We start from the raw sequence: 11,510 nt of genomic DNA, 5'->3' as shown, positions 1-11,510 counted from the left end.
TTTTCTATGGCTTATTTGCTGCTTTGCGCGTGATTTATTCCCGATTTCCTTCGCATTTATTTATTATGTGTTTGCGCCTTTTTAAACGGCCCAGGGATTGCTTTGAGAACTAAAATGAAAAGGGTCTTAGTTTTCCGGGTCTTAGGTTTCCGGGTCTTAGGTTTCCGGGTCTTAGTTTTCCGGGTCTTAGGTCTTAGTTTTCCGGGTCTTAGGTCTTAGGTCTTAGGTCTTAGTTTTCCGGACACCCGCATAACAGGCGTTTTATGAGCCAAGCGGGGCGAACGCGATATTGAACCGGGAGAATGTTTATCCCCATTCTCCCGTCGGCTATTCGGATCGCTTGCATGACTAAAGCGGGCTGTAAATAGATGTCCGTTTAAAGATCCTACGTTGGACTCTGTTGTCCTTGAGTTGTCCTCTCGCCAGATGTCCAAATAATTATCGTTTGGTTTTATATAAGGTAAGGTGACATTGGCTTACGTTAACAACATCTTCCCGTCGTCGAAAGTGACTTACACAACTTTGTGCATTGAAAATTGACTAAACGTCTGATCACGTACAGTCTCGAGTCAAGCCATCGGAAAATTCAGCAGGTTTTAATATTCACATAAATATTTCTATGTGTTCAAAAACTGCCATCAACAGATGAGAAATTAGTTTTTTTGTATATCACAAAATACTTACTTTATCAGCATCCCGGATCAGCATAAGCAACATGCGAGTTTAACCAAATGCAAGATTTATAGGATGAAATTGAATCATTAAGAACTTGAAGATCTGTACGATGACGACGTAAACGACGTCACCTCAAGTGTTTCGCGATTACTCCATCTCGTTCGGGTAAAGTATTCTAAATATAAATTGGTACGAGCGGTTTCAAAGTGAAAGTAGAAAATAAGCGATACACATTTGTATCTCCTCGCGTTGTCATTAAAACCTCAAATTCAGTTACATGTATTTCACGTCGTTGATATGCAGAGTACAGCAAAAATATGAGCTAAAATACGTTATTCAGCAGTTAAGCGCTCAAAACAACATAATTAAGATGGACTTAACTTCTAAAAGAAGTGCAGAAAAGGAAAGAATGATATCAGAGAAAACATGGCTAAACTTCAAAATACCCCGCCACTTATTTGCATTTCATTGAATAAGAATAGATCGTTTTCACTGTCACGCAATAAAAAAATAAATCGAAAACCATCCAGTGGAAAAAGTCAAGAATTCGTGATGTTGTAGAAGATAAATGAAGAAGACACTTCTCCGAGTTTTAGGCCTGTACGTTTCCCCAAACTTCAGATATTCGTCGAAATGTTTCGCAGAAATTTATAGAGCCCAGTATGAAAACGCCATGTTGGTGCACATCTGTGGTGCACCAATATGGCGGCCGGAAAGTAATGTCAACATCTGTTACTTACTTTGGCTATCTAGGCGAGTGATCATCTGTACTGAACAGACAGCTATTTACCTAAGCACTTTTCCTAATGCTTTAAATTCTAAAAAGGCTCAAAACCATGAGATAAATATATATTTCTCAATAAACTCGATCGTCGCCTCGTGTCACGCACCGCTAAACTCAGAAATTCAAAATGCTCTGGTTTCCAAACAAAGCACGCTATTGAGCTTCAAAATTGCAAATGGATACAAATTTACCGCCTCTTATGCCTGATGAGGATAAAAACTTTCGTGGTCTTTTAGTTTTGGATTTTAGAAAATGATGACGTCACGTGAAAACGATCCGTAGGGTCTCGTTCTTTCAAAAGATGCCGCATAGGGGAAACAATAGTGGTTAGCTATGGCGGGGTATTCTGAAGTTGCTCGAAAACATTATACATTCAAAGGCAATTTCAAAGGCAATGAAATTGCTTTCTGTGATGCGAGAGCTATGCCGGCAATTAAAATTGCAGCAAATGCATGCTGGATGGCATATCATTCAAGCCTAAATTTTTCTGGCTTTCCTTTCATTACTTTTTAAGTATGTTCGGAAGTGCGGTGATACAAACATCTTTAAAAAAATGTCAAAGATGTTAATTGCTGTCACGTCAGAACATTGCATGCTTGAAATGTCTGCCCCAGTCATTCTCCGATTATAGGACAATATTATTAGTACAGGTTTTTTTTTTTTGTGGCCACCATATGATGATGATGATTGTAACAATTTGGTGCCATTTCTTTTTTAGTCAAGCACATGCTTACCATGCAATGTAAGGACATAAATCTGTTGAAGGATAAACAGTTAACTGTTTTGTACTTTGGTCATGATATTGCCCTGTCAACATTTATGTTGTTGCCACTGATCGCCATGTTGGTATTACCAATTTGATGTCTCTGGTGTTTGGCACTTGTCCAAGAGTATAATTTAAAAAAGTTATGAAGAAAGGAAATTGCAGTGACTTGTCTGCTTGGATTAAGCAAATATTAAATCATCTTTGGTGGTGTGCAGAAATGTGTAATGGAGACAAGGATCAGTAGCGGGAGAAGACAAGTGGATATCCATAGTCCACCACACTGCTAACATCCACTCCTGGAACTTAGCAGACTTTTATTATCAATGTGCCCACCCACCTATCCCTCCCAATACAGTTAGAAAAAAGAGGTGGCTACAACTTGGCTTCCCAGCTCATGAGACACTCAAGCAGGTTATCTTTGACAAAACAAGTAGGGATTACGTTTTTGCAAACGTTGGTCGTGTAGCACTTATATTTGAACAGACTTAACTGATTAGAGTGTAATGTGAAGTGCTAGTTCTCTACCCCATATGAACCATTTGAGCGTTAGCCCTACTGATGGAAATGGGCCCACACAAATACGGAAGTTGCTATGGCAACACAGCAATGGAGTAATTTTGTTGCGTATAATAAATGAAAAAAACTTTTAATAACCTGCTTGTACATTTCGTGATTGACGTGCCCGAGTGATGTTTTGAAAGTTCTCAAAATGCTCATGGCTCGTGCAATTTTGATAAATTGTGTTCCTTCGATTTCTTATACTTATAATTTGATCTTCATAATTAATCCAATCATTTGTGGCTTCTTTGCAACAGATTATAGTGCATGTAAACATTAAAAAGTTACTTTTTTGTTTCATGTTTTTGTTAGGACACATTCAGAAGATGCCAGCTCTCACTTTGGGGCTTTTAAGGTCAAGACATAAAATATACCATGGAATAAAAAACTTAATGAAATGCATTTGCGTGATAGCCATTGTCATCTATATTGGATTCAACTCCAGAAACTATGCAACTTACACTGGCAATGACCCTTGGGGTGTAAAACCGAAGTGTTACAACTCCAAAAGCCATACTGCCCGCCTTGTTAGACTTGCCAACATAACTCATTCTGTTTTGGACAGTATAGAAATCGACCATTGGCTAGTCTACGGATCCCTCTGGGGACCTCTGAGGGGAATTCAAGGCCCTCTTCCCTGGGATCACGATGTCGACTTTGGGATTTGTGGCGAAGGAAAATTCAGCAAGATATCACTAACAGAATTCAAGTCTAGGTTTATAGCAGCAGGATTGGGAGTTGCAGATAGATATAAAATGACCGGAGCCTTTACCGTCGGGGGTAGTATCGACATCTTTGTTTTCTATGATTACCGTGGCAACCTATGGCGAGGAGGATACGAACCTTGGATTTTTTTCGTGAACTATTGGCTTTATCACTCGTTTCCCACCAAACTTGTGCAGCCACCTCTCTCCAAAGTAAGATTTGGCACGTTTGATGCTCCTTTTCCTCAAGATGGAATGGAGATGGTTAAACATTTGTATCCGTTTAGCTGGTGGAAAATTGTAACACCGCCGGATTGTGAAGATTATTACAGAATAGATATAGATCAAAATAATTTGACAATTATAAGAAAAAAAGAAAAAACAGACTAAGGAAAAGGACGAACAGTAGGATGTTTATTATTATATGGTTTATTCGACATTAGGAGAACGCGATTTCTAATCTTAGGTATCCTCTGCATAGGATGAGCTTATAAGCATGCGCAAGTTTTCGTTTTTCGTTCGTCTGCTTTTTATGATGTCATCACCTCATCGCTTCAAACTTTCTATTTTCAGCCACATTCCACAAGCCTCAAATACCGATATTAATAAGTGCTTTACATATAAAATGCATCGTCTCCATAGCATCTCGGCTCGTGCAGTGAGTTTTTCCCAACGAACGCACATCATAATCGATTATTACTCCTAGGTTTATGTCTCCTTAAGTGGTGAATGGTCAGCATTCCATTAAATATGAGAATACATTACGATTCATATGGCCTCTATGAAAGCCGTTATCTCCATGGTCTCCCATCCCGATATCGACCCCACCCGACGGTGATTAACCATCCTGTCACATGAGTCACAGTACTAGGCGCTTATTGGATACATACTCGTAGGCTCAAACATTGATCCTACAATTGTTTCTTTCCAAAACGATTGCCAAACGTACTTCAATAATCCGAGATTACTACTACTAGTAATAAGAAAATATATATCATACAGCCAGTGTGTAATCCAAAATAGGATGATTTAATCAAACAATATTTAAATGATAATAAATGAGGTAAATTTTTTGATGCGATGCAATAACCGAATCTATACAGACTGAAAAAAACCCACAGGGCAGAGATTGCGGCACCCTGCAAGCAGATTCTCTCAAAAACTCACCAGAGGGCGAGCAAGAGAGGCTCTGCAGAAATCGTGGCAAGCCTTTCAAGTTTTTCTGGGCTACTCACTCTGGTCAAACAGGTTTACGCAGCGCGTGCATCATATTTTTGACAAAGCGAAGGTCAAAATCGAGCCTTCAGTACGAAAATCAATATGTCGTCACGAGTGCGATCGAGACTTGAGGAAGACTTAACTTGGCCTGGGTTTGAAACTGACTCCTTGCAAAGGCTTACACATACTGATAAAGACCTGACACGATTTCTGTAGAGTCCTTTCTTTCTCGTCCAGTTAAGAAGGGCTCTGCTGGCAGGGTGAGATTGCGGTTAACGTCAGGTCATGTGTTAGTTTCGTGGCAGCCAAATGACCCAGTTTTTAAAAGAACCGTTGCCAGAATTAAATTGCAAAGCAGCTATAAAATGAGATTCAGGGAGCATTCTTCCCTTGATTTCCTATTGATTTGGGTCATGGACTACATGATTGAAAAATACTAAATTCGGAAAATCTTGTCAGGGTTTTGCCACGTACAAAAAGGGTCCAATTAAAAAAATTGAACTTCATTTTCGCTTTCAAGTGGATGAGAAATGTACATCTTGATTGCACAGTTAGCGTAATGATCCAAGAAACTGGGCTAACAAATCTTTATCGATTCAAAAGTTTTTCCTAACTTTCAATAGGGCTGCAGGGAAATATATAAGGTAATTTTTAAACTTGTCGGTGGTCGAAGAAAAGAAAGTAAGTGACAAAACGCGAGTTTCTTTGTTTGAATATAGTGGATGGCAATTCAACAATAATATATTGAATTGTGGGGCATAGAAGTCATAAAATTTCATTTGTCAGACACAAATTACCATCAAGTTAGTAGCCGATTTACAGAAACAGATTTCTGATTTGAAGAAAGTCGTGTGTAGTTACATGTTCCGAAAGACGACGAGAAGTACAACCCTCACTTTATACTTGCCCTCACACACTGAATTTACCTAACGGATGCAATTGAGCAGGTTAAGAACCTTCTCATGGAGGAATATGCCATTTCCGAGTTCACGTCTGTCTCCTCTTCAAAGCGAGTCTAAGTGCAAAGTTTTTGTGATGGTAAATACTTTCTACTTGATATGAATGAAACTAATTTTCATAAGAAAAACGTCGCACTTTGACTCGCTTTGAAGAGAAGGCAGGCATGAACTCGGAAATGGCCTATTAACACCACTTCGTTTTAAGTTAGAAGATATGATTGCCATCTGTAATGAACTGAAAACATCAGTTAACTTTCTCTCAAACAAGTACTAGAATTTCTTGTCGCAAAACCAGCAAAGAGACCAGGAGATTCAAAACCGTGAGAAAACTGCAATAAGTACTGCATGCATGGACATAGCTACTTTCAAGAACGACCTTGCAAGGCTGCAGAAAAACGAGCTATAGACGCCAGCCTTCAGGCTGAGGAACTAAGACAATATTTGGGAAGAAACTGCTTGGAGATATTAGGCATCAAGGAGATGAACAGTGTTCTGTCGCAGCCATTGTTGGGTTAATTGCGAAGACAATCAATGTTCCAGTCAGTGAGCAGGATATTTCTATCATATACCACATTACAACGCTAATGCTCCACCAAAAATAATTGTAAAGTTTACCCGTTGAAGTGTAAGGAACACAGAAAAAGCTGGCTGACAATAAGGTAAGCGATCTCGAGTTTCCAGACCACGTGTCTCCAATCTAATGCTAACATTTTTATCTCCGAATCCCTTACACTTTACAAAAAAAAAAATTTTTGGAGACGTCGACAAAGAAAAAAAACGATTGAAATGAAAGTTAATATGGACCTCCAATGACACTATTTTTATCAAGAAAGCTAAAAATGCTCCTGTATTTGCCTTTGATATAGAAGACGATCATGCCAAGTTCGAGATGAACTCCCCAATACCGGCAAATCAGTTTGTCTACACCTCCGGGGTAAGCAAGAATAATTTGAAGAAATGTATATTTGAAGTGCGGGTTACAGACGAAAGATGCAGGTGATTCTCGCACTCGTTTCGTTTTCCCATTTCAGACCACGTGGTGTTCTCTAAAGAACAATTTCTTTCAATCGTCATCGTATATGAACGTGCTTATGTACGAGTAACTTATGAAAAAAACAAAAGGAAAATTCCCCAAAGAACATCACGTGGTCTGAAATGGGGAAGCAAAACGTTCAGGCTGAAGATGTTGAAGCATGGTTAGCGCTAATCAGCGTTAAATACCACTGGAAACCTATAGGTTTTGATACCTCTTAACCAACGGTTAGCGCTAATCAGGCTTCCAGCAACCGGTCCCTGAAAAATTCAGGAGGCTTCAAAGAGATTCGAACCCATGACCTCTGCGAAGCTGGTGCAATGCTTTACCAACTAAGTTATAGTTATAAAGCCAGCCAGTTGGCAGGGTATGAATTACTTGCCTTTGAAAGCAGGTCACTTTGCTGGACTCATGTATTCCCGCTAAAAAGAAAATATTAAAAAATATATAGGCCATTTCCGAGTTCGTGTCTGCCTCCTTTTCAAAGCGAGTCTACGTGCAAAGTTTTTGTTATGAAAATTAGTTTTCATTCATATGTTAAGTAGAACTAACTACCATCACAACAACTTCGCACTTAGACTCGCTTTGAAGAAGAGGCGGACATGAACTCGGAAATGGCCAATTGAGAGATTTCTTTTATTCATCAGTCCTTTCACGGGCTTAACTCATCTAGTGACCTTTCATACAAATAGGAAACAAACCAATTCAATTATTCTTATTTTAAACTTCGAAATTTTTACAACTTTCTTTTTGTGCTCCTTACAAAGCATTAAAAAAATTACAATAGTATGTCTCAGGCAATGAATTTCTGTCCATCACTTTTTTTCCCTACTGCAGTTGGTAAAACGTGGTCCAACATTTGCTAATGTTTTCGTCGCGAAGAATTGAACCAATATAGCAATTACTTCAATTTTTTCGATAAAAGCAAAAATCTGGAGGTTTCCCTTACATTACCTCCGACCGCAAAAATTATGCGTTTAACCACTAGTTGAGTACTAAAAAGTGTTTACACTTCTGACTATAGCTTATGCTCGTGGTTTTGTGCGCTGACACTGAGACAGTCGCGGCGTTTTTACAAGCCGTGCCAATACTTAAAAATATTTTTTAAACAAATCCGTTTTGAATTTCTTAGCAATGATCGGCTTACGCTCCAAGCAAAATGAAAGGGGTTTTTTAAGACACGAAAAAGGCTGGCTGGAAAAAGAACTTTCGTTTGTAGCCAATGGATCATTTAACAGGGAAAGACACAAGAAGTACAAAACGTCATGTACATTGTTCGGAACATATTTTTACCAGTTAACTTGTTCGGAATCAACTGCACCATCATCATTTTCCAGCAGACTAACAAATTTCCTCAACACTGGAGATAGAAACCATTTCTCAATCAAAATTAGATGAAGTGATTGACTCTGTTTTCACATGGCATTTTCAAGATATCGAGTGTACGGATTCTGTAACTTTATTTTTGTTCAGAATAATAAGGGATAAGTCAGTTTATCGAACAGGTTCGTAGTCCAGCCAAAAGGAAGCTTAACCAGAATTTTAGGGACTCATACAATCAACCGAGTCATATTGCAATCGTACCTGATAGATAGATATGTTGCAGGGGGCGCTAAAATGATATGTTTTGCTACAATAATCTGCTTTAACTTGCCAATACTTGTTTACTAAAAATGGTAACGAATCTTTGCCCGCCCAAGTTGGGTTTCAGTTCAAGTCTCTAGGTCAGTAATACGACATTATGGCGGCAAAGTTAACGGAAATTTCCCGATCGCTGTATCACGTTAATTCTAAAGAGATATTTTTAAAATTTTGTTCATTTTCCTGAGAGACTTAAAATTAGAGATTTACAATTTTTTTCACATATGCACTTCACGTATTTGATTCATACCAAAACGTCTCGCCCATTTGGAATTACAACTTGAAAGTTTTATGTTGGCTTATGGCCTGATATCCGTCGCTAAGTGCATTCTATTTTTGATATTACGATTTGCGCGCAAGTTCTTCCTTTTTCCACTATAAAAGCTCCAGTGCCATCTGTCCTCAGGAAGGAAGTCGAAGCTTCACTTTCCCGAGGCTGCGGGGCACGTAACTAAAGACACAGACTAACGTAACTGTTTCACTATTTGTCTCGGAAAAACGTCAGAGGTATGCTTTAATGTTAGGGAAAAAATTGATTTTTGAGAAAGTTTACCCTGAGCCAAATGTGAGCTAATAATTGCTTCGTGCTTTAGCGCTCGTATATTGGGTTCAGCGATGTATATCGTAAATTTGGAGAGTGCGGCAGCATGAGAAAACTGAGCTAGACGAGAGTTCCTCGAAACGCAAGTTGAGAGAAACGCAGTCCAGCTTCTGAGGGCTCTCCCAGCATCTTCATGTCTTTATGCACTTAACTTGATGTAAAGGAAAGATAAATAGTTGAATTTATTGTTTCCCAACCTTTCCAATGCATTTTGTAAAAGAAAAAGAAGAGACCTTTACGTTTTCTTGTGATGTCAGTGTGCGCAATACAGTGGTGAAGTACTCTTTTGGGTACTGAGCTTTTACTGCGTGAATTAGTCTTATCATTTCATAAAACGTAAGAATATTTTGACAAAATATCTCAGGGAAGCAGGCAATCGTATGATGTTACTTGAAGAGTAATTTAGATCATGATCGATGGTTATTTAGCTCAGCGATGAGCGAAAAAGGTCGGTTTTGGTTATTTAGGACAGGAAAAAACCCACACACTGTTCCCAAGTATGGAGCATGGTGTTCCCAATATTTTTGTCAGGCCTAAGGTGACGATGCACCTCTGTGTGGAATGCGATTCTCAAACTTGCTAGGATAAAATGAAGCACAGGACCTACTGCATTTTTGGGCGGGGAAAGATTTGTTACTATTTTTAGGAAACAAGATTTGGCAAGTTAAAGCATATTAGTGTAGGTCGATCTAAAGGCATGTTTAATTGTGTGCGAGATGGTTTTTGAAGTGGTCTTACTGAGTCACTTGATCTAATATGTTGGCTGAAATCACCGAATAAAGTTAATTAAACGTTCGAACGATTTCTACCCTATAAGGCCGCCTTTTTGGTTTGCTTTCGAATTAAATTAGTCGAGTCTCTGAAATACTGGAATGGTAACGGGGTTCACTTACAAACTGTCTCGAATTGAGTAATTTGAGATTACTGATACGCAATTTAATCTGAAATTTCCCGATCGCTATATCACCATGGTTAATTCTAAGGAGATTTTTTGTTCATTTTCCACAGGGAAATTAAGGCTTTGTGTTTTGCAGAGAAAACGTAAATCAGAGATTCGCAATCAGTTTTGCCAAATATATAGTACTTTATTCATACCAAATCGTATCGCACATTTGAAATTACAACTTGAGAGTTTTATGTTGGCTTGTGACCTGATATCTGTCGCTAAATGTATTCTCTTTTAACATTCCAATTAGCACGCAAGTTCAGTCTTTCTTTTTCTCCTATAAAAGCTTGAGTGTCATTGTGTGCACGGGAAGGAAGTCGAAGCTTCACTTGCCGGAGGCTGGCACGTAACTAATTAATCGCCTCAGCCATTGAAATAGCGAAAGCCAGTCCAATTAATAATTAATTAATAAATCCTTTGGAATTCAAATTTTTGCACATGTATTAGCAGATCGTTGCTGCTGATCGGATGAATGAACTTTCAAGCAGTACCGTACTCAGACTTTGTCAAGACTTGTGGTGATCAACAATCGGAGTCCGAGATACCCGTTGGTAATCGTCCAACCCTTTAATCCACTATGCATTTTAACGTGAGTCTTCGTCCTAACTCCGATCGTCACCAGGGGCCCGTTTCTCGAAAGTCCCGAAAACTTTGCGGGCCCGAAAAGCCATCTCTTAAATTGCCAACCGCTTGTTTTGGAAAGCTGATCTTTTAACATGTTTTCAAGGTAACAAAAAGAAAATTAACTGTGAAGTTTGACAGATTAAATGCTCTCCGTTCTTGAGTTACAAAGGGAATTGTGACACCCGAAAATGGACCGTAAAGTTTCGGGACTTTAGAGAAACGGCCCCCTGGAGAGAACGATTCATTCAGTGTAAAATTTCAAGTATTCATCATAGACTCACCGACGGTTGCAATATGTTATTTTCTTGCGATGTTATCGAAAGGAGGATATCGAGTCAGTGCCATCTGACTTACGCTTCGTCAACTCTGTTTCAAGTAGGATTGCGGATTAGGAAATCAAGTCTAGCCTTTTTTAATAGCCAACTTAGACCGTTCATCGACTTGCTCACTCGTTTGCAAAATCGGCTATACCAGGTCATTAAAGTCTCAGAAGAAACTATTTAACACTCAAGAAATAAAGGAATGATAACCAATGAGACTCTTAAGCTTCGGCATAAATTCCAACCGCAAATTGAGTTAATGACAGACCGTCATATTTGACGTTCCAAATGTTCTTTTCACTGAAATAGTCACAAAACACACGAGTGTTTATCGATCTCTCAAATTGAACGCTTCATCACTCAAATGTCAGCAAAGGAAGAGAGATATCATCAACGTGAGACCACTGAACTAAACTGCCGTGACTTCATATTGAAGTTTAGAAATTGTATAGTTTCATGGATACAGTATCAATTTTGGAATGAAGCCACAAGGTGATTTATCATGAGCAATTCGGGCAAATTATCCTTATCTATCTTAATTATGACCTCTACAAATCTGACACATGTCTATCATGAATTTCCTTAGTTGAGGCCGAAAACAAGAACTAAAATGATAGTAGCATAATTGCGCGCTCGAGACTGGGTGTCGCAAGTGAAAACCGGAAGACCCCAAAACTGGAT

The 11,510-nt window shown here is 38.8% G+C and overlaps 1 protein-coding gene and 1 long non-coding RNA gene across 4 annotated transcripts in view; one reads left to right on the top strand and one right to left on the bottom strand.

The window, feature by feature from the left end:
• LOC138011564 (uncharacterized) overlaps nt 1-11,510 on the bottom strand; it is a 41,278-nt gene that overhangs the window by 10,756 nt on the left and 19,012 nt on the right. The window lies entirely within an intron of this gene.
• The window catches only part of LOC138011563 (sonic hedgehog protein-like), a 40,536-nt gene continuing 37,743 nt past the window's right edge, over nt 8,718-11,510 (top strand). For both annotated transcript variants that reach the window (XM_068858630.1, XM_068858628.1), the window contains exon 1: nt 8,718-8,845. The gene's annotated coding sequence lies outside the window, so the exon portion shown is untranslated. The remainder of the gene's footprint in view (nt 8,846-11,510) is intronic.

The sequence above is a fragment of the Montipora foliosa genome, chromosome 7, assembly GCF_036669935.1.
Source record: "Montipora foliosa isolate CH-2021 chromosome 7, ASM3666993v2, whole genome shotgun sequence".
Classification (NCBI taxonomy): domain Eukaryota; kingdom Metazoa; phylum Cnidaria; class Anthozoa; order Scleractinia; family Acroporidae; genus Montipora; species Montipora foliosa.
The sequence above is the reverse complement of the archived record's forward strand: the minus strand, read 5'-3'. Positions and strand labels throughout refer to the sequence as shown.